Here is a 27,542-nt window from a genome sequence, read left to right as displayed (position 1 = left end):
CAAATGCATTCAGATAAATAAATCTAAAGTAAATGCATATTGCTGGAGGATGCTCAGCAAGCAGAAAAAAGAAAAGCCCGATAGACTAATATGTTTATTCTTGGCAATAGCTCTCTCTGCCCCTATGCTGATATATTCTTTGGGAACAGTTTAATGCGTTTCCTATAATTAGCGAGTACTTCATAATCACCTTCTAGAGAATGAACTCTCTCTGTAACACTCAGGTTGATTTTGCAGATATCATAGTGTAAATGGTTCTTGTATGAGCAGAAGGGAGGTTTCAAGGGGGGCTCTAAAACATTACCAGGAGGCATCAACGTCAGTTCCCTGTAGCAGACTACATTTCTCCTCTTTGAGAAATACTGGTGAAATCCTGGTCTCACTGAAGCCCAGCAGCATTTCATCAGCCACTCCCCCAGCAATCCAGCTAGGGGAATGGCTTCATTTACATTGTAAAGTGGGGGGAGCAGTGAGGTATGTGGGGACAGTCAGGTGCTCCTTTCCTTACCTGGATGAGGAGGTCAACTGTGGGCTGTCCGGGCCTGGGGAGGCAGCAGGCAGCTCTCTCCCAGGCATTTCCCTTGTGCCCTCCACTAGCAAAGCCCCTCCATACACTCTTAGAATCATAGAATCGTTAAGGTTGGAAAAGACCCTTAAGACCATCAAGTCCAACCGTTAACCTAGCACTGCCAAGTCCACCACTAAACCATGTCCCTAAGCGCCACATCTACACGTCTTTTCAATACCTCCAGGCACGGGGACTCAACCACTTCCCTGGGCAGCCTGTTCCACTGCTTGACAACCCTTTCAGTGAAGAAATTTTTCCTAATATCCAATCTAAACGTCCCCTGGCACAACTGGAGGCCATTCCCTCTTATCTTATCGCTTGTTACTTGGGAGAAGAGACTGACCCACAGCTTGTTACAACCTCCTTTCAGGTAGTTGTAGAGAGTGATAAGGTCTCCCCTCAGCCTCCTCTTCTCCAGGCTAAACAACCCCAGCTCCCTCAGCCGCTCCTCATAAGACTTGTGCTCTAGACCCTTCACCAGTTTCGTTGCCCTTCTCTGGACATGCTCCAGCACCTCGATGTCCTTCTTGTAGCGAGGGGCCCAAAACTGAACACAGTACTCGAGGTGCGGCCTCACCAGTGCTGAGTACAGGGGCACTGTCACCTCCCTGGTCCTGCTGGCCACAGTTTCTGATAAAAGGAAGGATGCTGTCGCCCTTCTTGGCCACCTGGGCACACTGCCAGCTCATATTCAGCCAGCTGTTGACCAACACCCCCAGGTCCTTTTTCACCAGGCAGCTCTCCAGCCACTCTTCCCCAAGCCTGGAGCGTTGCATGGGGTTGACCCAAGTGTGGGACCCGGCACTTGGCCCTGTTGAACCTCATATAGTTGGCCCCGGCCCAACAATTCAGCCTGTCCAGATCCCTCTGTAGACCCTTCCTACCCTCCAGCAGATCAACATTCCTGCCCAACTTGGTGTCATCTGCAAACTTACTGAGGGTGCACTCGATCCCCTTGTCCAGATCATTGATAAAGATATTAAACAGAACTGGCCCCAATGCTGAGCCCTGGGGAACACCACTTGTGACGAGCCACCAACTGTATTAACTCCATTCACCACAACTCTTTGGGCCTGGCCATCCAGCCAGTTTTTTACCCAGCAAAGAGTACACTTGTCCAAGCTGTGAGCAGCCAGCTTCTCCAGGAGAATGCTGTGGGAGACTGTGTCAAAAGCTTTACTAAAGTCAAGGTAGACAACATCCACAGCCTTTTCCTCATCCACTAAGCAGGTCACCTTGTCATAGAAGGCGATCGGGTTAGTCAAGCAGGACCTGCCTTTCATAAACCCATGCTGCCTGGGCCTGATCCCCTGGTTGTCCTGTACGTGCTATGTGATGGCACTCAGGATGATCTGCTCCATAACCTTCCCCGGCACCGAGGTCAGGCTGACAGGCCTGTAGTTCCCCGGATCCTCCTTCCAGCCCTTCTTGTAGAGGGGCATCACATTTGTTAACCTCCAGTCAACTGGGACCTCCCCAGTTAGCCAGGACTGCCGATAGATGATGAAGAGTGGCTTGGTGAGCACTCCACCAGCTCCCTCAGTACCCTTGGCTGGATCCCATCTGGCCCCATAGGCTTGTGTGTGTTTAAGTGGTGTAGCAGGTTGCTAACAATTTCCCCTTGGATTATGGGGACTTCATTCTGCTCCCTGTCTTCCAGCTCAGGGGGCTGGGTACCCAGAGAACAACTGGTCTGACTATTAAAGACTGAGGGAAAGAAGGTATTAAGTACCTCAGCCTTTTCTTCATCCTTTGTCACTATGTTTCCCTTTGCATTCAATATAGGATGGAGATTCTCCTTAGCCCTCCTTTTTTTGCTAATGTTATTTATAGAAACATTTTTTATTGTCTTTTACGGCAGTAGCCAGATTAAGTTCTAGTTGGGCTTTGGCCCTTCTAATTTTCTCCTTGCATAACCTCATGACATCTTTGTAGTCCTCCTGCATTGCCTGCCCCTTCTTCCAAAGGTCATAAACTCTCCTTTTTTTTCCTGAGTTCCAGCCAAAGCTCTCTGTTCAGCCAGGCCGGTCTTCTCCCCCACCAGCTCGTCTGTCAGCATATGGGGACAGCCTGGTCCTGCGCCTTTAAGATTTCCTTCTTGAATAACGTCCAGCCTTCCTGGACTCCTCTGCCCTCCAGGACTGCCTCCCAAGGGACTTTGTCAACCAGGCTCCTAAACAGGCCAAAGTCCTCCCTCTGGAAGTCCAAGGTAGCAGTTCTGCTGACCCCCCTCCTTACTTCTCCAAGAATTGAAAACTCTATCATTTTGTGATCCCTATGTCCAAAACGGCCTCCAACCATCACAACCCCCACAAGTCCTTCTCTTGTTCTATTCTGTGTACCCCTCTCCTGGTCACACCCCGAGGCTATGATGTCTACAGGCCATATGGGGTCCGTTAAATAATGTTAACCGCCTGTGATAGTATGGAGAGATTACTGTGTGGTTTTTAACCCTTTGAGTGTCCTGGGACAAACTCTGTCTATGAGAGCCTCACCAGCACGCAGAGCGCTTTAACTGCTGCTTGCCAGTGCATTTTCTATTGAGTTGGCATGCCGAGAGATGTGGAAAATTATGACTGAATATCAATCTGATATATTGTCATGCTTTGTAATTATTCTGTCAAGTGTCTTGTGAGAGGAGAGAGCGGTAGAAAGAGCCATGGAAAACCGGGCGAAGACTGTTGTTATTGTAAGTATCTTTGAGTTTAATGTTCAGTAATTGCACAGTGATAAGAAGGACCACAGTTTATAAGCCTTATTTCATTTGATTGTAAAATCAGCCTAGTGAAGGAAATGTCTAGAAAAGAAATTGTGTGGAAAGTTTACTTCTGGTACTGTTTGCCAGGTGTTTGAGAACTTCAAAAGAATTGATGACTAAAAAACCCAAATTAAACAGCTCTAATTTTAATGCAATTTTTTCCGTCTCTTTTCTTTCTCTACAATCTTGAATTTGATAAGAGAGGGTTGCACATTTAAAAAACACATTAGTTGATTACAGCTCACTTTCTGGACCCCATGGATCCCTGCGCGTCCTCCTGTTGGTAAATATCCCCAGAAAATTTCCTGGTTTTCAGTTTGAACCAAAGAAGGCTTTTATGACATATCATTCTAAAATGTATTTACCTGAAATAATTGCTCAGAAGTGATCTACAGGATTTAGACTGCTCAGAATTACTTTATAGGATTTAGACTATGACAGCCAAAGGATTTAGACTGTGATAGTGCTCTCTGTCTCAAAAAACAGAGCAAAGAACTTATAACCAAATGGCTTTGTAGTAATCTGATTAGACCAAGCTTGCACCTTATGCATAAAATAATGCATAATAATATAGCTCTTTGATTTCCTGGAGAATTTCTGATGCACTCATGTTATAGTATTGTTCCGCAATTACTGGAATACTTGGACTGAAAAGTAGAAGATATCTGTACAAAAACTAGGCAGTATTTTTGAGAAGTTAAACCAAAATGTGGAAGGGCACTATGTCTTTCAAGTACCTGAAAGCAGCTAGTTAATAGGGTGATTTGTTCATTGCTGGAAAGGTGAGGGGAAGAACATTTGTAAGACTAACCTTTCATGCAAGGATAAATTAGATTAATGGTTTACAAAATGTTCTGGGTAAAGTAACTCTTTTACCTGCAGGGTTTTATGTAGACAGGCATGTGAGAAGTCTGTTTGCAGTACTGCAGGGTTGGCATGCACTGCTTATTTAGATTCATACCTGCAAAGCCAGTAGTGATTTCATGCCATCAGAATGAATTTGGAACAGATTTCTTTGCTCTTTCCAAGAGAGATAATTTGTGAGAAGCCCTCCTGGGGAAGACTTGTTCTTTCTTTGACCTTCACACCTTTTGAACTGCGTGCTTTCGAGGAGGATATTAACAGGGTGTTGAAGGACTTTGGTCAAAGCCTAAGACCAGATGCCTAAGTCTTAGATTCTCTGTCTACATCTAGCACAGAGATCCTGTGTGGCCTGGAGCTTGTTACCTAACTTCTTATGTGCCTCAGATTCAGTTACTCTGAAATTTTAAAATTTGTCCATCTCCCAAGTAAGTAGCTGAGTATTAAAACTTCTTTTTACTCTAGGACAGGACACGTATGGACAAGAGAGGGCTGGGAGCTTCACTTCATCACTGCTTGTATCACACTATCAAATTATCAGTTTCTAAGGTGTAATTTGAGAGGGACACAGTTCTGGGAGATGCTAAGCATCCACATCTTCCACTAACCAAGGTGGCAGCAGAGAGAAGTGAACATCTCCTGGGAGACCCTGTAGAATCAAATCATACTATAGAGCAGAGTGAGAGTAGATACGGATACATATATATGCATGTCTACCCACACATAGCAGCCAATTAGCCTGATAAACTAGCTAACATTCAGTCAGAATTGTTTTTGCTGTAGGTGTAGAATGACTATATAAATCAGACATTTCCCTTCCTTGCAATCCCAATCATTACAAGAGAATGTATATAGAGCTTATACCTTTAAACACAGTAGGAGCAAAGAGCAGCCAGCCCTTTCGCTGCTCTCCATTTCCAGGATTGCTTTTCCAGAGAGTTCTTGCCATAACAAGCTCTGAGTTTCCACCCCAGATGAAGGTGAATAGGCTTATTCTACTATCTATTTTCTTTTTTCACAGTCTCTGGTGTTGTGGCTTTCAAGAGGCACAAGGAGACCTCTAAGACAATGTGCATTGGCTGTGGCCATGGTTCGCCATGTGGCCAATTGCACGGGGCAGCAACTTCTAGAAACTCCCATTCTCTCTTACTGCAAAGGGCTTTAATTGTCTTTTCCGCTCAGTCATAAATGTGTCTTGCACATGTGGTGGTTGAACAGAGTCTCTGGTTGTATGGCAATGAAATTCTCTTCAGATGGGAACTGCCCATATAATAAGCTATAATACTTTCTCACAGCTGTAACAACAAGCTTGACACAAGCTTCAAAAAATCATTAAAATACACCCTAAAATACTTTACAGATTAGAATTTTCTCGCACACGTGGCCTGGCCTGGCCTGGCTCTCGTTCAAGTTGATGCAAGTAACGCACTGCAATTATGTGTTCTTATTTTTGTTAAATAATAGCAGAAGAAGCAAGAAATTCAGGGACACACATTCAAACTGGTTCAGTAAAGAGTACACAGAGACTTTTCTGTAAGTGTCATGGAAAAGGACCTTAGAAATGTTCAGTTACATTTAAACATACCATGATAGGATGCTTTCTAAAGCAGTCTATTTTCAAGGTAAGCACTCAGGGACGAGTCTTAAATGGTGAAAATACTATTGAAGATTGGGATAGGAAGCCAAACAGTGTCTCAGACTGTCATACCTGTACAAGAAGATGACAGTGGCCACTACTTAATGGTTTCTTGAGCACCTATTGGAGATAAGTACCAAAAAGATATTCACTGCTTTTTCTCAATAACCCTTGTGAAAAGAAGAATCAAAGAGTGGTTGAAGAGATCAGTGGTTGTTAAAAGGGAATCCATGCAACACTGTAGGATCAGCCCTTGAATATATATGGTCGGAGTTCATTAAACTCCACACAGCTCTGTAAACGCTTCCCCTTGTAACTGGGGGAAGAACATGCTCCCTATTTCTTTTCCTGTTAGAATAATTACAGTATATTAAGACACTCTAGGCAGGTCAGAGCAAAGCCTGTTTGGAGTTTGCATTTCAAATGCACATTATGCACTTGCATTGTAATATATTCAAACTGACAGCATCGTTATGGTGAATTAATCTAAATTACGTCTAGACATATATTTACAACAAGCATCATAGAGACTGTTTGGTGGCTGACTGCTTAGAGGAATTAAACAAGAAAATCCCAGGTTTAAACCTTACCAATAAATGACTAAACTTATAAATGGAGGAATAAATGAGTTTAGGCCATGCTTCAGGAACAATACCAAAATCTTCTCCCTAGAATTTTACTAGTTTACAGGTTCCTTCGACAGTTTACCACTTTAATTATCATCCCCTCTTCTGCAGGGACATAACCCTGCTGTAATGCTATCGCAGGCTCAGAAGCCCACACAGGGAGAGTGCAGGGCAGTTACAGAAAGTCATAGGAAGCATTACATGATTTCTGCTTCTGTGCAGTAAAAGTGCCTGGATATACCCACATTTGAAAGATTATCATGAATCTCCTATGGCTATTTTAAGTCAGGTGTGTCAGGAACCTTAGCTATCATTTTAACGTTAGTGAAGTTAAAGACATAAATTAGCATTGTTCCACCACTAGTGGTGATGGGGGGAGAAGGAGGCTTGTAGTTCACGCTGTTATTTATTATTTGTAAGGACAAAGGCTTTAGGAACAAGGCTGATTTCTTTTAGCACTTTCCACCTACAGATAATCATTATTACCCAGCTGTAATAAATCCACAGCACTGCCAGTGGATCATGTAATTAATTGTAATTTTATAGACTGAGTATATACAGTACTTCATCCTATACTCACTGCAGGGTAAAAGCTTGCAAATGCAAGGCAAGGGACAGCATATGAGAGGTTTGGTGTTTCGCCAGTGACGGTAGCCGTGACTCTCAGGAGAGCTCTCGGGGCAGCTGGGCACGCAGGACTTACCTGAGCCAGCGTCTGTGCAGCCCGAGGAACCTCCATGTTATCAGAAAGGACTGTGCTGCTCTGTCACAACAGCAGGGAAATGACATACTTTCTCCCCTTGCATGGGGTTAGTGGCAAGGGAGGGACTGCCTCTGCCAGCCCGTTTGGTTTTTGAGATCTTGATTTGTCTGCCGTAACGCAACCTTCATGTGGCCATCCAGGAGGGCTGGGGAGCAGCTGAGGGAGGAAAGCGGGCTGAGCCCAAATCGGGGGGAATTAGATGCTGGACAAGAGACGTGAGACCAGAGACTGCTCCAGCACCAGGGCTCTGCATATCCCAGTATGCTAGAAAGCACTAGTGATTTTTACACTTGAGGAGCCCTGCGACAGTAAATTCAACTCCTTGACATGCCTTTTCTCTCTGTGGGGAAGCAGGAAACACTAGCATGGGCACAGCCTTCAGTAACACGTCTAAACAGCTTCCAGCCTGGAGAAGGCTTTCACTCGGCTGACTCAGAGTGCAGGCAGAGCTACCATCCGTGCAGATGTGCCTGCAGATAAATCAGGTGGAAACAGAGCAGTGCAAGTATTGTACATGTTCTACTGAAATGGGGCTGAGGTAAGAGTGATGGCAACACAGAAAGGTCAAATTCATTTCTTAAGATTGCCCAAGAGGCCTGTGCCAAACCCAGCATTTGAACCCTGGCACCTCCTGAATCGGGTGAGTAACTGCGAGTGCAGTGGAGGTTTACGTTCAGGAACACTATTGCTGCTGCCTTTAATAAGCACTTTAAGTGCTTTGTCGAAAGAGTTTAATAGTTATTTAGAAAGCAGAAGTAGAGATGTGAGTGTATGGTGTTAGTTAGCCACTGCTAGAAGCTGGCTTGCATTTCTGGTCCCTGCTGGTTAAGGGAGGCTGAGGAAATACTACAGAGGTTTCAAAGGGGAGCCACAAAGCTGACTTGTGGGCTGCCAAGCAGACTGTAGGAGGGGAGACATAAGGACCATAATTTATTCCTGAAAAAAAGAAGCCTGAGGTGATTTGGGTGTTTTGTATAAGTGTTAGCACATGGGATGGATATCTGAGATTAGAGAGCTTTTAAACTTTTAGTGACAAAGGCATGACAAGATCCAATCACTGATAAATGTCTTTTGGTGGGAGAAACTCCAAATCGCAGCCTGCAATCAGTGGTGAGGACCTCACATGATTGCCTTCAGGCTATGAAAGGATTCCTTCTCTCTGCCTCCGAGATATGTTTTGATCACTTCCCTACCCACCTACCACTTTCTGAAGTATCAGACCTTGGTCACCAGTTGGAAACGGGACAACGGTGGGGTTAGACCACTGACAGAAGGCACTACATAGTCCCAGCTTTCTGTTTTGTGTAACTTCCTCTGATGCTCAGGGTCATGACAATGGCCAGATTTGGGGGAGGAAAAGCATTTTACTCCAAAAGATAGTCAGGTGGGGATCTTGAGAGTTTTTTCCTTTATCTTTGGCAAGGAGTGCAGTTTGCAGGCTGGAATTCCTCATTGTCCCGGGGGCCTCCAGGGTGCAGATACTTGGTTGTCTCTTCTTTGCACCTGGTGCAGAGCTTTTTCTCCCAAGAGCTGAAACAGTATAACTGTAGTCTTTGGGACATGCAGGAATTTAAACAATCCTCGCAGGCCAATAAAAGGACATCACTACCCAAGTTAAACATTTAAAACAAAGTCCCAGAAAGTCCTTCTCAGCCACTGGCCCATCCTGGCAATGCCCAGACTCCTCATGCATGTCCCCCAGGCTGGCAGCGATGAGCAGCTTGAAGCCTGTCTCATTTCTGTTCCCCACCAGGATCAATAAACTGGAACTCTTCCTGCTCATCTCCCCTTAATAACTTAATCTAGCAGGTGTTCTGAGAAGATTCCCAAACAGAGCACATTGCATTCAAAATGCAATGACAGTCACTTTTAAAACATAGCCAGAGAAGAAGAAGGTCTTTATGTACCTGGTAAAGGGTGAAAATGCCCTGCCACGATATGGTCAGTTGACACAGGTTTAATTGTCCTTTCTCTGCCTGGGGGAATTTAAACCTGAGATTTCCAGAAGAAGAAATCTTTGCTTCTGGCACTCCCTTGAGCACTCTAGTTAAAAGGACATTTTACAAGCAGGTAAACAGCAACATCAGTCATGGTTTTGAAGAAGTGTCATGTCCACTCAGTGTATTTGAAGGAAGGGCACTGACGTATCCTTTCTAATGTAAATTAAGGCCTGGGAATACTAAGTGAAAGCACTCAGATGCCTGCCTGCAAGGAGAAGTGGAATACAGGAGTTTTAGCCCCACTGTCAGAGTGTCCTATCAGCTTGGCTTCCCTCCTGTTTTATCTACTCTGTGGCATGCAGTGCTCCCCTGCACTGTATGAGGAGCCTATCCCAGGACTAGCAAAGAACTATGAGCTTGTGCATGGTAGTCCTGTGAACCTGAAGCTTAAAGATTTCTGAAATTTCCAGCCAGGTAAGAGAGAAACAGAGAAAGGCTACTCCAGAAGAAGAAACCTAAAACTATTTTCAGTATATGGTCACTTCTGTAAACTTCCCATGAGAAATACCTGGGCTTTTACAAAACCTTTTGTCACAAATGAAGTTATTCTGTGAGCAGAAGGGAAAAAAAAAAACGCTTTGGTGTAAATCAAGAATTATTGGCATGTTTCTTTGATTCACATTTTTAGCCTTTTTTTAAATGGAAACACTAAGTTAGCTGTTTGTATATGTAGCTCTGTTTCCCCTTAGCTTTTGAACCTACTCATTGATTTGAATAAAATTCGAGATAAGAATAAAAGCCTCAAAGGTTTTTACTGCCAGAACATTATTCTGGAGGGGAGTTGGAAGGTGAAAAAGTACAAGGGAATCTGGAGAGGGGACAGAAAATCTGAATATTGGTCTGTTAAAGCAGACAGGAGCCCTGTAAGAAACCTGAATTCATGTTTTGTACTCATTGCTTTTATCTGACTTATTTTTATGACTTCTTTATTCTTCCTGCAGATAATAGCCATAGTTTCTGAAGGTCTGAGCCTCAGTTATAAATCCCTCCAATAGCTGCCTGTTCTTGTGTCCCTTGCAGGAACTTTGCAGGAACAATATATTTGAGGGCTGTCAAATTTGGTTCAAATCAACCAACAAGTTCTGTGACTACTGAAAAGGAAAATACATGCAGGGTGCAGTCCCAATAGAAATAGGAAAGCTTGTCAGCCCTGCAGCCATGAACAAACCACCTGATACCAGCCAGAGCTAAGGAAAGGAGAAGAAGGGCTCAAACTACTTTACCCATTCTAACACATCCCCTTTAAAATATCAGGTTGAAACGCAGGCTAGTTGAAACTAGTTTATTGCTTTTAAATGCCTCAATTGCTGCTTGTGATTCATCAATAGAAGAGCGGGCTACAGCATGCAGGGAGGTTTGTTTGGCCAGCTGTGAGCCTGAGCAAGTCCAGACTCATGTTACCAGTCATCACTTTCTCACTGTTAATATATCCATGCAGAGCTCTCTATTGTTGTTCTTGGGAAGAGTGGGTGAGGATGGAGGGAACATGTGGATGAAATATAGTTCCAGGACAGCAAGCATCATTCGATCAGCAAGTGGAGAGGCATAGGAGAGGAACATCTGTAATGCGCATACATAAAGATTCCTATATCCTGACTGTCTGAATATTACAGACATAATTAAGAGGTTGCAAAGTGATAATTAACTTTCATGTCCAACATTCTGGGGCGAGAATCTTGTTACTGAGCTTATTCATTCATGATGGCCAATACGCATTCTTGTAGAAAGGCACATTTGTTCTTTTTATCCAATTTTTCTGTGCCCTTACGTATTTCAAAAACTCTTAACATTTTATAAGAATTAAAATTCTCATTTTCTAGGCAACACAATCAAAGTAATTATAGTAATTTTATTTTTGCAAAATTATGTTTGGTATCTGCTTCTGTGGTATAAATATAACCCATCCTATCATGTAATAGAAATTCATTTTAAACAGTGCGCAGTTACACAGCTCATGTGAGGTCTGATTCTATTTTCAGTTACTAGCCATGAAAGCTACTACTCTACAAGCTATCGGTTCAGTGATAACCATTTGGGGGGTAATTGCATAACTTACATTAGCTCAGTGCCACATGCCAGCTAAGGCATGAAGCGTTTGCTCAGGAGTAGCTGTGTGTCTAATTGCAGTGTGTTATTAGACTTCTGCTGAGGAAATTTCTGCAGGCCCTATCTGCATTTACACTAATTGCACTTTCTACACTGTCAAGGCAGTTTCCTCATATTCTCTCCTCTGGGTCTCTTCACACTTCCTGGGCTATGTGATTATAATCTACATATCTGGATATTGGTCAAGAACATCTGTTTTCAGAACATGTTTTCATACAGATGATTATATCACTGCAAGTGCACACATGCAGCACAGATAATCTCTGCACACACAGTAGTCATATATATGCTGGCATGTTGGATTTACTGCTTAGGTCTGACTCACAGTAGAGCAAGTACGCAAACGTAGCAGATGGATCAGACTCTGCACAGATGCTTTGTGATGTTGTATTCCTGTCTGGGAAATCCCTGACCCCAGCAGAGATCCTCAGTGCTGCAGCAATAGATGAGGATTGGGACCAGCTATGAAGAAAGGTGAGTGTACGTGGCAGTACAGCAGTTGCACAGCAATTAACTCAATTTAATTTAAAGCAATTTAACATTTCACTCCAAACTGCTAGAAAATTACTTTTGGCACAATGCATCCACACTTGCCTCTGTCTTTGCAGCCAGCCTGCGATGTTGAATTGCCTGCATGTTTGACAGCGATGTTACCTTCCCGGACATCTAAGTAGGCATTTCCTTTGCTCCCTGACCAGCAACTTGACAAGCAGTGCAGCAAGAAGATGAAAAGGCCGCATTTTTATGAGTAAAGGACTGACAACTGCAATAAAAGCTGCCCCTTTTACTGATCACGAGCCTTTCTGGTAGACTCAGCTAATAATGTTGCAATGCTGAAAAGCTGACCGGCTGCGGGCAGCCCAGGAGGTAAATTAATAGCTGCCAGGGCTGGCAGGTGGGGCTACCTGGGCTGCTGTGCTGCCTGGGTGCGATGCAGCGGGGAGGGATGGACGTGAAGAAGTGGGAGGGGAAGGGAAGAGAAGCCCCCACAGAGACACCAGCACGCTCTAACAAACCCGCAGCCGCGACCCCCGGGCAAAGGTTTGTTTTTCGGAGAGCGCAGCACGCGTCAGCGCGGCCGCGGCCCAGCGGGGTTGGGGACGGCGCTGCCCGGCGGAGTACAAAGAGTCCTTGTCCAGCTGCCGGTGACTTGTCCCGAAGTGCCGCAGGCCTGGATTTGTTTTCTGGTCTTAATCACTTGATCGCTTGCCCGTGGGTTTAATCCCTGTCTCCAGTCACCGTGATTTTAACTAGAATTCGACTACATCAGCTATTAAAAAGAAGTGTCTGGGTGAGGGGAGTGAGCAGCGGCTCAAGGCCTGTCCGGGCTGCCTTCTCCTCTGCGGGGCTTCGGAGGGCCAGGGCGGCGCTGCCAAGCGCTCTGCAAGGCCGCACAGCTGCGCTCCGCACCGGCATCCCAGGGGGAAGCCCAGCAGTGGGCCTGGCCCACTCCATGTGGCTTTTCCAGCCCCCTTCAGCCACGTCCCCTGCTCCTAGCTGCTCCAGCAGGGAGGCCCTCCCCCAGCTCTGGCCCTGCACCTCCAAGGGCCTGGCTCCCACCTCAGCCTGCCCAAACCACCTGCGTCCCACGCAGCTGCAGCCTGTGCCATGGTCCACGCCATGGCTGCCCAGGCCTGCACGGAGCAGCGCGAATGCAAGCTGCCCTGGCGAGGGGCACCTGCTTCCCTCAGCACCCCCATGGCAGGGACAGGAGGAAGCATGGGGGCTGCCAGTGGTGGTGGAGGGGGAGAGGGGAGGCAGCTGGGTATGACTCCAGTTAACCAGCTTGGGAACCAGTTGTCATCTTAACAGCCCAGTCTCTGCAATCAGATAAAAGCGCTGCCGCTGCAATCCAGTGGGAGATAACGGGGAGCATTAGCCAAGGGGCTGAGCTTTCGTGCCCCTGCTGTTCTGCTGGGCCCTCTGCAGGGAGGGGACAGGGACAGCTGAGCGGCTGCTGGCACCTCCTCACGCTGCAGACAAGGGGAGTCACGTCCCAGGAGCACCTGTTCCTTCCCTCATGGCCAAGGCAAGTCTGAAGGACTATCTCAGATGCAGAGATGCTCCTTGCAGCACCAGTGCGCAAAGCCGCAAGAGGGATCCCAGCCCTAATTTTCATTTTCTATCAGATTGACTGAATCTTCCCAACAAAATCTTTTATGGAACCAGCAGCCGTGTCTTACAGATGTCTTTGAGCAGAGTTTATTTTTTGAGATAGACATTTACATTCATACAAAAGTGGACGGATTTGCTTTTGTACTGAGCACTCCCAGCTCCTGGTGAACTCATCAAGGCTTGACCAAGGGCAATGGTCCTGGAAACAGGAGGCTTGTACAAAATTGCCTAGTTGTCAGCATCACATCAGGAAACGCTGTCCTGTGTGTAAGTCACCTACACAGGCATGGCTGCCCTGAACAGGCATGGCGGTTGTAGCCTGTGGCCAGGCCTTACATTACGTAGTGCCATACCTTTATGTATGGTTAATATGCGAAGCTGCCATCAGGGATGCTGGGCAAGGCAAACAGAAGACTCAAGTGTGTGTAGCAGGCTGTTTTTCTGTCCTGCCAAACTGTTTTTCCTTGACCTCCCTGCCCCTGAATGCACAAGCTGTTTTGCACACCCCCTGCATACCAAATTTGAAGGAAGTCACACTAGTTTTCTACTTTAAACCCACTTGCACCTGTTTGTCTTTCCCAGTGAGTGTATCAGCACCAAACGTAGCCTCATGCCTCTTGCCTCCACCGCTTCAACAGGGTATCTGCCACTGCCGCTCACATCTCAACTGAATGTAGGCTATTCTTCCTCAGATGACTCTAGAAACCCATTTAAGAAAACACACTTTAAAAAATGCTTCTTAAAGTTTTTTTTTTACATTTTGGTTTCAGCTTTTTCTGTAGGGTCTTAAGGCAGGTATGTTGAAATGCTTACAATTTTAGTACCACTGAATCTCACTGGAAGCACAAGCTGGGTTGCTAAATTCCTAGACACATTTAGGACAGGGAGTTCATTTGTTTATATTTAGTTCATTCTGCATAGGAATGAATACAGACAGGATAAATGTGTATGGCACAGGAGAAGACAATAGTTTTGACTGCAGCTTGTTTCTGTTGGTTTTGTGCTCTGCTGGCCGGTGGGATGACACTGGTGTGAAAGGGGAATCAGGGCAATATCACTGCCCCAAGGAGCCCAGGATTGCTCCATCCTGTAGCACCCCAAAGGGGAAAGCAGCCAGCCCCATGGATCATCCCAGGATGGTGAAGCTATGTCACATCAGGTACAGGTGGTGGCTAGCAGGTGCCACCTCCTGCAAGGTCCCAGGCACACATGGTCTCTCAGATGGCAAATTCCCAGCTGCCAAAGCCTCTCCTACACACCCCAGCTCCCCACGCTGTAGGCAGGTGGTCAACCAGATCTGTGACTCATTGACCATCTGTACCTGGTGGGTGGGATCGCAGCAGCAGGGTGCTGCTCGGCAGGTGTTTGTGATACAGGGCATTTGGGAGAAGGGAAGGGAGGGGAAAGGGGAGAAAAGGCAAAGCAACCAACATCTGCTTTCCCAGTCTCATATTCGGCATGTGAGACCTGGAAGTTGTTGGCAGCATGATTGCATAGGGACTGAGTGTGACAATACAGGTACTGCAGGAAGGATCAAGAGAGTCATGCATCTCCCTTCACCCTGAGCATGTGACTTGTTTCACTGGGAGCTGCTCTGGCTTTTAATGAAATCAGATGGTCAAAGCAGACTAGGAGGATTTGAGAACATGTAGTTAAATTGAGCAATTTCTCCTTCTTATGTTACAAATAGTTTTGCTATGCTGACCTAAAAGCTAGGTTTTGTTCATCAGATCATTTATTCAGATCTATAGTCCACAGGATAATTAAAATTTAAGAGTTAATTAAACCAGCAATGATCTAAGCATAAGCCTATAAAGAAGGCAGGGAATCAGATACCTTATATCTCCTCTTAGAAGTCATGACTTCTATCACATATAATTACTTTCCCCTGTGGTGTGCATGGGAAAGACCTGTTTCTAAATGAGGACATTTTCTATTAAAAACAGCAGGAGAAATGTTCAGACAGTAAGGGCTTCATCTGTAAGGCTGATTTTCGAATGAAATCAGCCCCAGTCTGGCAAACCAGTGGCACAAATGTTTATTTATGTGTGTGTGAATGGTTCTGTTGCCTTTAATGCCATCACTTCTGCTCCTGAAGTTAGGCATGCCCTTAAATGCTTTGTTCGAGCAGCCCCAGAGCACTCGCTGGAGGCTCGTTCAATTGGCAACACACAAACCAAGCACCTAGAAATCATGGACTTCAAAAAAGTGCCAGCAATACACAGCTCCCAAGATCCTGGCACCTAGCTGTTGCTCTGGCAATGGCAAGCGGACTGTGAAGGAGGTAGGACTTGGGGAGATAGGGTGCAGAGCTTTGTAGAGAATCATGCATGCACTGAAGGGGAAATACACTGAGATGCGTTCCAGGGGTGGGAGAGTTGAGCTGTAGGGTTGTTCATGGGACTGGGACAAAGTGGATTGTCGGGCTCTGTGGAAAGGTGGTGGACTCATCAGAGGCGGACTGTGGACCACACCTGCGGTTGGGAGAGAGGTGCTGTAAGGTTTGGTGGAAGTCTATGGCACTGCACCTGGGGCAAGCTGCAGAGCTGGCTGTGGGGAAGGAAACTGAGGACTGTATGGAAACTCCGTGGCTAGCAGTGGCAGCGCTAGAGCAATATCTGGGGATTATGTCTCTTACTGTAAACACTGTCAATTTTTCTTTCTGTTCTTTGCAAGGTGAGATTCTGCACGGATTGCAAGCTGACTTAGGTCATCGCAGTAGCATGGATTAATCATGCAGGATCCAACTGTACATGTGGGCCGTTTCTACAGCCTCTTGAGTTCTGGAAATGTAGCTGACATAGTGATTGGAGAATGAGATTGCTGTGGAAACTGGTTCAAGAAGCTCTTGCACTTCAGATGAGGCAATGACCTAAATGCTCTTTAAGAGTACAGGGAGTGGTTTGTGCTGTAACCAAGTCCGTCAATGAAACTGCACTTGAAAACAGACCTGAGGAAACAATACAATTTTTTTCTTCAGTAGTCATTGTTTGATTTTTTGAAACGAATAGATTGCATTTCCCCTTTCTTACAATTGTCAGCTTCTTACACTTCAGTTTTTCCCCAGCCCACCTGGCAACAAGGAATGAAAGCCACTATTTGGCTGATACCTCATGTCTTGAGGTAGAGGGTATCTTCTCTGCCTGATTATGGGTTTGAGAAAGCAAGTAGGGGGTTGAATAGGAAGATAACTTCATCTGAGCATCAGTTTACTACTGCTCTCTGCCCTCCCCATTGAAGAAGTGTCTCCTTCTGCAGACGACCTTACTATATGGAGTCCTGGTGATTTGTCTGTCTCCTTCTTGTTTGGTTCAGAGGATGAACAGGTAGCTTGGTCAAGCAGCTCCAAGGAAGTAGCACAATTAAGTGTTGACTAGGCATCATTTGCCCAAAAACTGAAGAATCTGGGAAACATATGGCAAAAGCATTAATGGGTAAGCAGTGAACAGAAGATAAGAATAACACTCATTGAAAAGCACTTAGTGCAAATGATTCGTTGAGCTCTATTTGCAGTAAATACAGAGTTTAGATAGATGTATATACACACATGTGTGTATATGAATAACAATGCCTGCTCTTTCAAGCTGCCTGCCTATTCACATGGTGTATCAGCCTATCCAGCAGGGTAGCAACACGGATGTTGCATTAATTTCACGTCACTAAATGAATATTTTGGGGCACACTTGATCTCTTGCTAATTCCTACCTGTAGCAGGAATACATTTCAGACCTCTCATTACTTCAAACGCCAAGCAGAGACAGGCTGTTAAAACAGGCTCTTTCTGGTTTTCTTTGCAGACGTAGAAGGGCAAGAATAAGTGCTACCAGGACACCCTGCTTGGGATCACTTAGCTGAAAGCAATCAGCCAGCATCATCTGAGCTTTTTTAGCACTGTTGTTTGCATGCAGGTATACTTTGCTTTCAGCCTTTGAGGAGCAGTGCACATAAGGCAGGCCTTCACAATGACATTGGTATCTTCCCCTGGAAGGAACTGCTTGCCCACCAACTGTGGCTGGAGTTATCAGAAATCAGCTAGACTCCGGGCTTATACGAAACGGCACCAAAGGTGACAACGAAATGAACCCCGATGGTCCCCCTAATGACTCTTCCTTTGGGATTCATGAGACAGAATGGACTGAGCTCTGCAGGGCTCTCGTTTTATGTTATTTTATAAGTGAGCTGGTTTGGGACTACCATTGTAGCTGAACTTGCAATTTTTTTACCTCTTACGACCTGGTGGAGATGGAGATTACAGAGCCAGTTGAAACCTGAGTGTGGATGTGGGGGAGAAGAAAGGCTGTGCAGTCACAAGACTGCCGCACTCTGTGACAGGGAATATGTGTGCAAAGCAGGCTGGGGGCAGAAGAGGGCAAGTGCCCTCATGTTTGTGTTATAGATCTGCATCACTGTACCATTTGGTATCACGATGACCTCAGCTTTCCTGCAGAAAGCACCTACTTTCAAAGCAGTTGGCAATGGCCCTCATATTCCAGCAATGACTAGTTAATCTCTCAGATGACCCTGTTGAGGTACTGGAATGAACTCCTCACCAGGTATGGGTCACAAATATTTACCTTCTTATTGAAATATCGTGTCTCCTACACACACTTACGCACTCCCACACGTAGGCATATACACATAGCTACATAAATAAACCAAGCAGTATTTTAGCTTTGTAAGAAAAAGAATTGCAGAGGTCTGGCAGAGTGGGTAAAGAAGCCCCGCAGCGCAGGGGTTGTGCCTGGACCCTCCCTGGGTCCTGCCATAGGCAGGTATGTAGGCAGATAGCTTGAAGAATCATTCTCTCCTGTCTCTCCTCCTCTGCCTTTTGATTGCCCGCTACTCTCTCGCATTCAGTGCCAGCAAAATCACTATGGATCTATGCACAACTAGATTGGGAGGATGGAGTGGGGAGGGAGAAATTGTCACCCTTTCTTTTTCTGCAAGTCAGTTTTAGTCCATATCACCCGTGGGACCTGGTTTAGTGCATGCTGCATGGGTGCAGGTGCAGTAGAAGGGAAAGAAGGTGGTAACAAGAAATTGAATGTGAGGGTGAACAGGATTGCATCTTTCTGGTGCATTTCTGGCTTAAAATGACCATGAAATCTGTGGCCATTCTGTAATATATTATCTCAGGAAAATGTATCCAGTTCCATTCTTCAGGCCAAATTTATGGGAGGAGAGTGAAAAATAAAGCTTCATATTGGAAACTCTAACTTTACAATGCAGAAATCACTCCCATACATCCATGCATCCATCCATCCCTATCATTAGTGTAGTATCTGAATACATCTTACTACTATCTAACTCACATTTCTCAATGGACTTTAACATTACTCTTTTTCTCATGCAAGTGGAAAGTAGTCAAATTCTCTGATGTGTTCCAGATAAGTAGGCAGAGAATGGCATGGGTCTATGAATTTTTTTTCTCAGTTGCTGTTATGTTCCTAACGTAGAAAAACAAAGGTGGTGATAGAAGTGGAGTAAGGGATGCTGAGCCCAGCATTTCAGCAATGCCCTTGAATTCTTGTTTTACCTGTTCACCTGTAATTGTAGCTTATCAGAAGCTACATCAGAAGCCTCGGGTAGAAATACAGCCAGATCACTGGGCTTGAAAAAATGAAGCCATGGGCTCCTAAAGTGCACAAGGACAGAACCAAGACTGTGCTTTGCTGAGAACATAGTGAAATGCATTAGGCTCTCTCTAACAGAGAGAGAGATAAACCCTTAAGCTGTGCAGAGAAATGTCTTAGAAACTTTCAGTGTGCTTCTCTCCTCAGCTCAAATGCTTATTTCTAAAAGTGGAAAAAGAGCTCATTCTCCATTTGCACCCACTCCTTGCTCATGGCAGAGGCATTTTAATGCAGAAATCCCTGCACTCTTACCTTTCCTCTTTAATAAAAATGAGAATCTTCTAGGGGCAAGAGGAGTTTGATCAGTCTCCAGGGATATCAGTGCTAGTAAGCTGAGGACACACAGCTCTGCACCCTCCTGATTAGGCACGTAGTTCTGGTCCTCTGGCTTATGGCTGGAAATGCCTGCCAAGATAGACAGTTACACCCTAATCCTCAGTTTAGTGAAGTTAGGCACCTCAGTGCACTTGAGGATCTGGGCTCCCGCATCAACTCTGAAGATGGGCTGCCAAACAGTATTTGCTCAACACAACATGGTGTTTCACAGGGGTACCATGTAGCCCTTGAACGATGTAAGTGATTCCTGATTAAGGAGGTGTATTGAGATGAGCACATACACCTCTGCCAAAGCTTGAGAAATCCAGTCATATGGTCAAAATGAGTGCTAGTAATTTAATAATTTATTTAATGTGGAAAAATCATGAAGGGTGTGAGTATTAGGCATTCAAGAAAACTCCCACAAAGCATTCAATGTCTCCTCTTAGAGCACAGGGGGGAAAGAGCATGATATGTGACAGTACCTTTGCTACAGATGGCCTTTCAAACCTGCTGCAAGCCTGACATGATATAGAAGAGCAGATTTGTGTCTTCCAAACAGGCAAAATCTGCAGGAAATATGAAAACTTCTGGAACTCTCTCAAATGACTCTCACTTTTCCATCAAGAGTTTATTTACAGAAGTATTGTTTCAGGGGTAGAAAATTCAGGGAAACAAAAAAAAAAAGTAATTCGTATCATGTGACGAGAATGTAGCCTTATGACTTCTCACACTTCCTTGATTATCTTACAGAGTTTTAAAGTAATAATCAGTATGTGAAAGACAGAACCGTCACATTGTGTCTGCTGTAGATTTCAACAAGCCAGGACAGTAGTGTGCAGGAATATAAATCATCAAGACACTAAGAACTTGTCCCTGTGTCTTTAGTGACATGTATTATTCAAACCATGAAAGGTACGTGACTTCAGCTGGTTAATCTGAAGACACAATCTCATAAGACTACTTGTCTTATTAGACCAGAAATAAGAATGAATGATCCATACAAATACCACAAAACCATGTAAAACACTATACGAAATTAATCCTGATTCAGTCTGAACTAAAATGAAATTCTGAACCATATCGTGAAAGCAACTCAGTTAAGAGCCGTGATTTAAACACCCGTTCTTTCGATACGTGTTCCCTCTCCATATCAAACTGTAATACTCAGGCTGGAAGCAGAGACTCTGAATAACTGGAAACAGATCTCCTTTTGGAAAGGCCTGCAATCATAGAGTAGAACATTCCCTTTCAAAATCTTAAAGTTCACATGCAAATTAAGAGTTTTACAGGAATATTACTACATTCATTAATGTTTAGAAAATTTCACATCACCACCACGCTGTAACAACCCTGCTTGCAGATTATTAGGCTGTACGTCAGTGCATCACAGTGATACATTTCCAGATTTAAAGATTTTGTATGTTCATCCCCATCATTTCTAAGCTTTAAAGAAGTGCATCCCATACTGTCCTTTGTTGAGATAACCTGGAAAAATGCACATTGACATAATACTGCACAACCCATTTGGCTGCAAACTGAGAATTTTACCAAAATGCTATTTGTCACAGAGTAACAAAGCTCAGGTTTGAGAAAAGCAGCCTGGAGCTTCATTTTCTATCCTGCCTGGAATGAGAAAATGCATAGATTTACCAGGAAGGTTTAGAGACATCAGAACTGGTAGCTCCCCTCCAAGTGGCACTGCCTGGGGTGGCAAACGTGGCTTTCATGGGGTCACAGGAGGAGCCCTGCAGCTCCCCACACCCTCCTTCAGACCAGTGTCCAGCCCTGCTCAAAGCTCTGATAAGCAGCTGATTATGTCCAGACCTTTACATGCCAGAGATATCACCTGGGTGTGGTACCATAGCACTGCACATTTAATACCATCATGACCTTGTATTTAGTAACTGCATTAAGATAGTTGGTAAGTACGCACAAAGTCCAACATGTACATGCTCAAAGAATTGTTTCCTCTGATTCCTGATAAATGAACAGAGGTTTGACATTCACTCAGGTTACCTGCTTTTCCCCCTCTTCTGTCCTCTGAGACTTTTATTTAGTGGCCAATACTTGCAATGTGGTGGTTGCCTGGAGAATTATAATTGCTTGTAGATAACGTTATTTAAAGTGAAGACGCTGAGGCTGAAATGAAAGGGGAAAGGCCTTTCAGTTTTACGAAATGTACATACGTTCCCACTGTGTTTCTTTTTTTCACTGGATGATATTCTAATAAACTGGATGTTTTCTTATGAGCACCAAGAATCTAATCCAATTTTCACAAAAGGCAATGGAAAAAAGTCCTTTTGTTTTTCATGGGGCTCGGATTCTCTACCAATTGTGTTTTCTCCCTCTGCCTAGCAGATATATGAATAAAATGCTGCAGATGTGGTTTTGATTGTCATTAGATGTTCTTTAGATCATGTTATTCCTCTGCTCAGCCCAATTATGTCATTAGAACATCTGTTTATTCCAGATTTGTTCCTTTTGGATACCTTTTCATCTCCATTTTGAAATCCTGAAAGTTGTTCTCCCTGAGAAAAAGGAAAAGGTCTAATTTTTAATTCTGTGGAATTATAACAGGAAAAAAAAAAAAAAAAGAATAGCAACACAGTGTCAGGGACAAAATATTTCTGCTTCTGAAATGTGGAAGAAAATTGTTTTTTCAAGACAGTGTGCCTCTGTCTTGTATCTACAATTTAAATATCTAGTGTCTTATCTTCTCTCTTAGCTAGTCTCCCTGTTCTCCCCTTTTCAGGCAGTGGCAAGAAAGGAGCCCTTTCCTTTCCTGCTCTTGAGGACACAATGCACCTGGCCTCTTTTAGAAGTCTACGTATGGACAAGGGGAATCAGATTCTGGAATTGCCTGCTCCTCACCATTAACTCTGAGGTGAGTTAAGACAACTGAATCAGATGCAGATGACAGCATTTGTACATATCTTGCTCAGGTCAGATGTTGCTACTCTGGGCTGTTGCCTTGTCAGAGGACAGACAAAATCTGGTCCTAAAGAAAGAGTGAAATAAAGTCATAGCTAATGGCAAAGTAGAAGAGAGACTTCTCTGAAAAACATAGAACTCCAGCAATGGCAGGTTAACTCACAATGACTATTTCTGAGGATTGGCAAATGAAAAAGCAGAAGATGCTTGTTCGCTTGGAAAAGACTTCTCAGTTGCTTATTCTTCATGGTGAAACTCTACACATTTATGAGCTTGTGTAAACCCCACTAAATATTTTTGTGAGTGTAATTTATGGTTCTCTTGCCAGAGAACTAGTATTCTTTTTGCAGTAATTAGACACTCTTTTTCTCACTGTGCATGATTGAAAGATGAGTACAGCTACATCACTGTGCACTACCTGAGGAAGTAATCCATGGTTTGTTTAGTTTTTTTCATTTTAATGGAACTCTGCATGTTATATGATAGAAGACCTATCTTAAAAAATCTCATTTCTGCCAGTGCGTAGTATGTATTTGGCAGTATGTATTTGGTTTGTATGTTGGACTTATGTTTCCCATAATTTTAATTTCAATAATTTACTTCCTTGTCAGCTGCCATTTTGAACATTAGCCTGCTGTGAAGTAGCTAAACTAACATTTTTATGTAAGTTGAGATTCTCAAGCTGCAAAACATGAACAGAATCATAATGAATGAATCTGTACAGAATTTTTTTCATTTTCTCCAACCATTTTTCACCTTCACCTGCATCTTTGCACTGATCTAAATATTTCTGTATTTTGAAAGTTGGTGGGCAGAAGCGTGTGCATGTGTCTGATAAGTAAGAGGATTATATATACACCTCAAGCAGCAACTGTGAAAAGCCATGAGGGAAGTGTGTTTGAAGCTCGGGTAGCATCAGACATTCTCTTTTTTGTCACTTTCTTGGACTCATGCAGAGAATATCATCAAAATCTGTTAAAATTCTCACAGTGAGGCAAACCGGCTTTTTTCCGTTCTGTTTGCTTTCTCTGTGTGACAAGCACAGCAAGAGCCAAGTTCCTGCCCCGGGTCCATGTTTGGAAAGGTCTGTTTGCCATGGAGCCTCCCCGGTTAGACTGTGCAAGTAATCATGCTGGATATGGTGCAGGAATGCACTGGTGGTTGGATGATTACTGCAGTGGTTTCCTCTATGGTCTTCTTCATTGTTCCCTCTCGGTTTGCCAAAAAAAAAAAGAGGTGTTTTTCATCCAAGCCTTTCTTCCCTTTAAATCCTTCATTGGTTTCCTAATGACCACATTCAAACTCCTTGTACTGCCTTGAAAGACTTTCTGTAACTCTCTAGACTGCAACTTTAAGTGCCTCTTGTACTTGTTCATAGCTATGTACTTGTTCATAGTTATGTACTTGTTCATAGTTATGTGTCAAAGACTGCATCCTTGATCTGAGCATGGGTGACCTCTTCTTCCTGTCCCTAATCTGTTCATAGTGGAAGGGCTTTTGAAGTCTTACTCACAGAGATATTGTCCCCTTCTCTTTCCACCACCCAGTAAAGCTTGTTTCTATTGTGATGATGCCCAAGCTTATTCAATGATATCTTTAAAATTAATAGAAGCATCAACAAAACATTACTTGTGCCAGACACAAGCAGTTACCTTTTGAGGTGAAGGCTGTGGTTCTCATACTCCTTTAGTCCATAATCACCATGCTTGTTGTTCTCATTGTAGCAGCACATCTAAATTTAGACTGTAAATTCTTTGCCCATTAGATTGCCTATTTACTGTGCCAAGTACAGAGCACAGTTTAGGCCCTGCATAGTTTGGCTATGGGTTAGGATTACTTACAGCTGGGGTGGCATGCTGTTGCTGGCTTGCCGACCAGGCTTTCTTGAAGGATGTGGTCTGTGCTACACTCTGTTTTGATTTCATTCCTGGGTGCAAATTAGGGTATTGTCTTTGACTGTTAAACTTAAACCAAATCTGGAAATGGCTCCTTAAGGGCTGCCCCTTTGCTTGTGTGAGACCTTGGAAATAGAGGACTGCTGAGATGCTTCATAGGAACCCCTCATTTTCTATGCAAAATATTTCTGGAAAAGTAATTTCCTCAGAAAGAGCTCAACTCCAGAGCTCCCTTTCCTCTCACCTTGAACCAGCCAGTCTGTGGATCCAGTTCTGTTTCCTCCAGTGTTTGAAGGAAAAGGTCCAGTGTCTGAAAAACTGAAAGTAGGTTAAGTGTGTGTGTTTTGAGGGCGGGGTAAGTAAACATAACCGGTGATGAACAAGGAGAATTTTCTGGATCAACTGATCAGGTGTACATTTGTCTAGATCATCTTAAAAAAAGAAACAGAAAAGCAGTGTATTATGTAAAATACATGTTAAAAGGTAGCACTAAAGATAAATTGTGACTGCTGTGCTTAGCACAGCTGCAAACTTTTCATTGCACTCCTGTTTGCTGGCAAATAGTGTTAGGCTCGTATTGCATCCAGGACAGTACATAATGACTTTTCAGGCTTAGTCAATATTTAAAAAAATCATTTGAGGCCCAATGAAATGAAGGTACAGGTTAATATAATTAATTTAAAAATTAAATCCAGGTAATTTTTTTGTTTAAAAATGTCAAAGTAAAACAGTTGATCTTAAATAAACACATTCCTCTATTTTTTTCCCTAGCTGAAACAATTTCATGAATTTGCTAGGGATTTCCATGCAATTTTGCCTGACCCAAGAACCTTTTTTTTTGAGAATAAGATACACAAACAAAAATTATTCCAATTCTTGCCATACTTAGAAGCACATAAGTGAAAAATCATATCTGTCTGTAGGACTGGGAGCTCTTGTCTTTCCAAATGTGTGGCCTTCGGGGGCGTAACTAGGCATTTGCGCCAACAGCCACAGAAAATGTGAGATGAGCCTGATGCACACTGATAATATTTTTCTACAGTTTTGACTAGCTGGTGCCAAGCAGCTGTTTGATGTGATGCCTGCCTCATCCAAGGCTCTTCATCGCTGGTCCCCCCTGGACTTGGCCCTGATGATTCAACTCTCCTCCCTCCTCCCTCCTCCCTGCCCTCCTTCTCTCTCTCCCTCCTTTGCTTTGTCTTTCGCTTTTGCTTATCACATTCCTGTCCCTGCCCCAATGAAACCAGGGCTGTGAAAGTACCATAGTGTTTGCTGACATGGATTTCTGTGTTTTATCTCCTTTCCCTAGTTTTTGGCTGTCTTGTCTGTTTTGACTGTAAGCAATTCAGGGTGCAGACTGTCTCCATCTCTTCATCCACATGGTGCCTAAGACAGTAGATCTCCATTCCCGGTTGATCCTTAACAACACAAATAATAAGTATGTAAATAGAATGGACAACAGAGTTTTATGTACTCATCTAGATAGGAAATGGTAAAGAAGCATGATTCTTGCCCCAAAAACTCTCCCTGTATGAAGCAAAATAATTCTGTCCTCCTATAGTGGGATCCTTCTGTCCCTATTTTACTTTAAGCATGTTTTGTATTTTTATCTTACACTGGCAGCCTTATGTGGCTCTACATAGCAATCTTTATAGCACGATAATTCCGTACTCTTATCCTTTCTTTCCTTTCTCCTGCAGACCAAATTCAAATTTCTCAATCTCCATATCCACAGACTTATATAAATTCTCTCTTCTATCCTACTCTGCAAACCTAATTAACAGCAGAGTCCTGCAAGAAGTCAGCACACGTAAAAGCTGGGGTAGGCTCCTGCACTGCAATTTCTTTTTAAGCAGCGATGAAACCAAGTTGATAGAGGTATTCAGTGTATCCTACAGTGTTTCCTTATCTCCTGTGAGGGTAGTCTCTCACACAGCTGCTTGCCAGCATTTCTTTGACTCACCCAGCAAAGCTGGGATTGGAACAAATCGAAAGAAACACAGTTTCCAAGTTTTAATCCTAATGTCCTACACCTAGTTCCAAACCTGGGCTAAAAGGGCTTGCTTACAGTCTTCCCCCTCAATCCACAAAATGTCTTATATAAAATGCTTTCCTAGGTCACTCAAGAATCATTTCATGGTGATTCAGTGGTCCATAATCTTTAATGAGCTTTTGGCACTGTTTGGTGACTGCCTGGAAATTTGAGGAGTGCAAGTATAAGGTGCACTGTGTAAGTGTATGAGGGAAAATACATTTTCGGTGCTCATCATTTATAGCTCAGCAAAGATCAAGCATGAAAATAGTACAGTCTCAATTAGCTGCTGGTCTGGATGATACTGGCAAGCTGTAAATAAAAACTGTCTGTGTTTTGCTGGACTGTGAATAGGCTGCTTTGAGCAGCTGAGGAATGGCTTGAGCTGGCTGTCAGAGGCTCAGAAAAGCCCCAGTCTGCATGACAGGCTGCTGCCCTGCTCAGCTGTTGGCAGTTACCTAATAGTTTGGGGCTTGGTTTTCTTTTTCTTTTAAATTAACTTGTAATCAACTTCAAGTTAACCTTAAACTGAGGCCAGTCTGAGGCTAGGTACGTGATACATGTGTGTGATACTAAAAACATCTAAAGGGTTCTGATTACTTTAACTCCTGTCAATCTAGTTACAGACCTTAATATAAGATAGAAACTATTCTGGTCCCACAAATCTCTAGTCTTCCTAGCAATAGGATAAGAACAGCCCTCTTGGCTATTTTTTTAGATCCTGGATTTTTTTTTTTTTAATATCAGTGATCAACACATGGTTTTCATTTCCCTCCCGAAGTTGAACCACCAGAGCTGAATGCAAACACAAATGAAGCATCTTTTCTGCAGACTAAAAGCTCCTGGGGAAAAAGAAAAAAGAAAAAAGAGAGAGGAAAAAAAAGGAGATGATTGTCTCACTTTCCTACATGTTTTTAAGGACCACTTCCAAATTTAGGCTTCCAAAGAAGACCCAAATACCACCTGCAAGATCTTGGTGTGGTATAATCTGCTGCAGTGAGGTCTCCAGGCACTGTAAATGATTTTCTCAGAACTTTGTCAAAACTTCTTGTCTTAGAATTGTTTGGAGTAGAGTTGACCTGATGAGAAGTCTTTCTACTGAACTTTAAAAAAAAGGTGATATTGAAATTACTCATGAGCATCAGTTGATTTCATTAAATTTCTACTTTGGAAAAACAATAGGAGAATGTTTTTAAAGTATTAAAGTACCCACTTGTGTCAAAATATTTTCTAGTTAAAAAATTAGCTTGGTTTACACCAAAAATGGTTAGAAGCAAAGTTTGTTTAAAAATTTTATTCA

The sequence above is a fragment of the Platalea leucorodia genome (assembly GCF_965183815.1).
Source record: "Platalea leucorodia genome assembly, chromosome: 3".
Lineage (NCBI taxonomy): Eukaryota > Metazoa > Chordata > Aves > Pelecaniformes > Threskiornithidae > Platalea > Platalea leucorodia.
Note: the sequence above shows the minus strand (reverse complement) of the source record.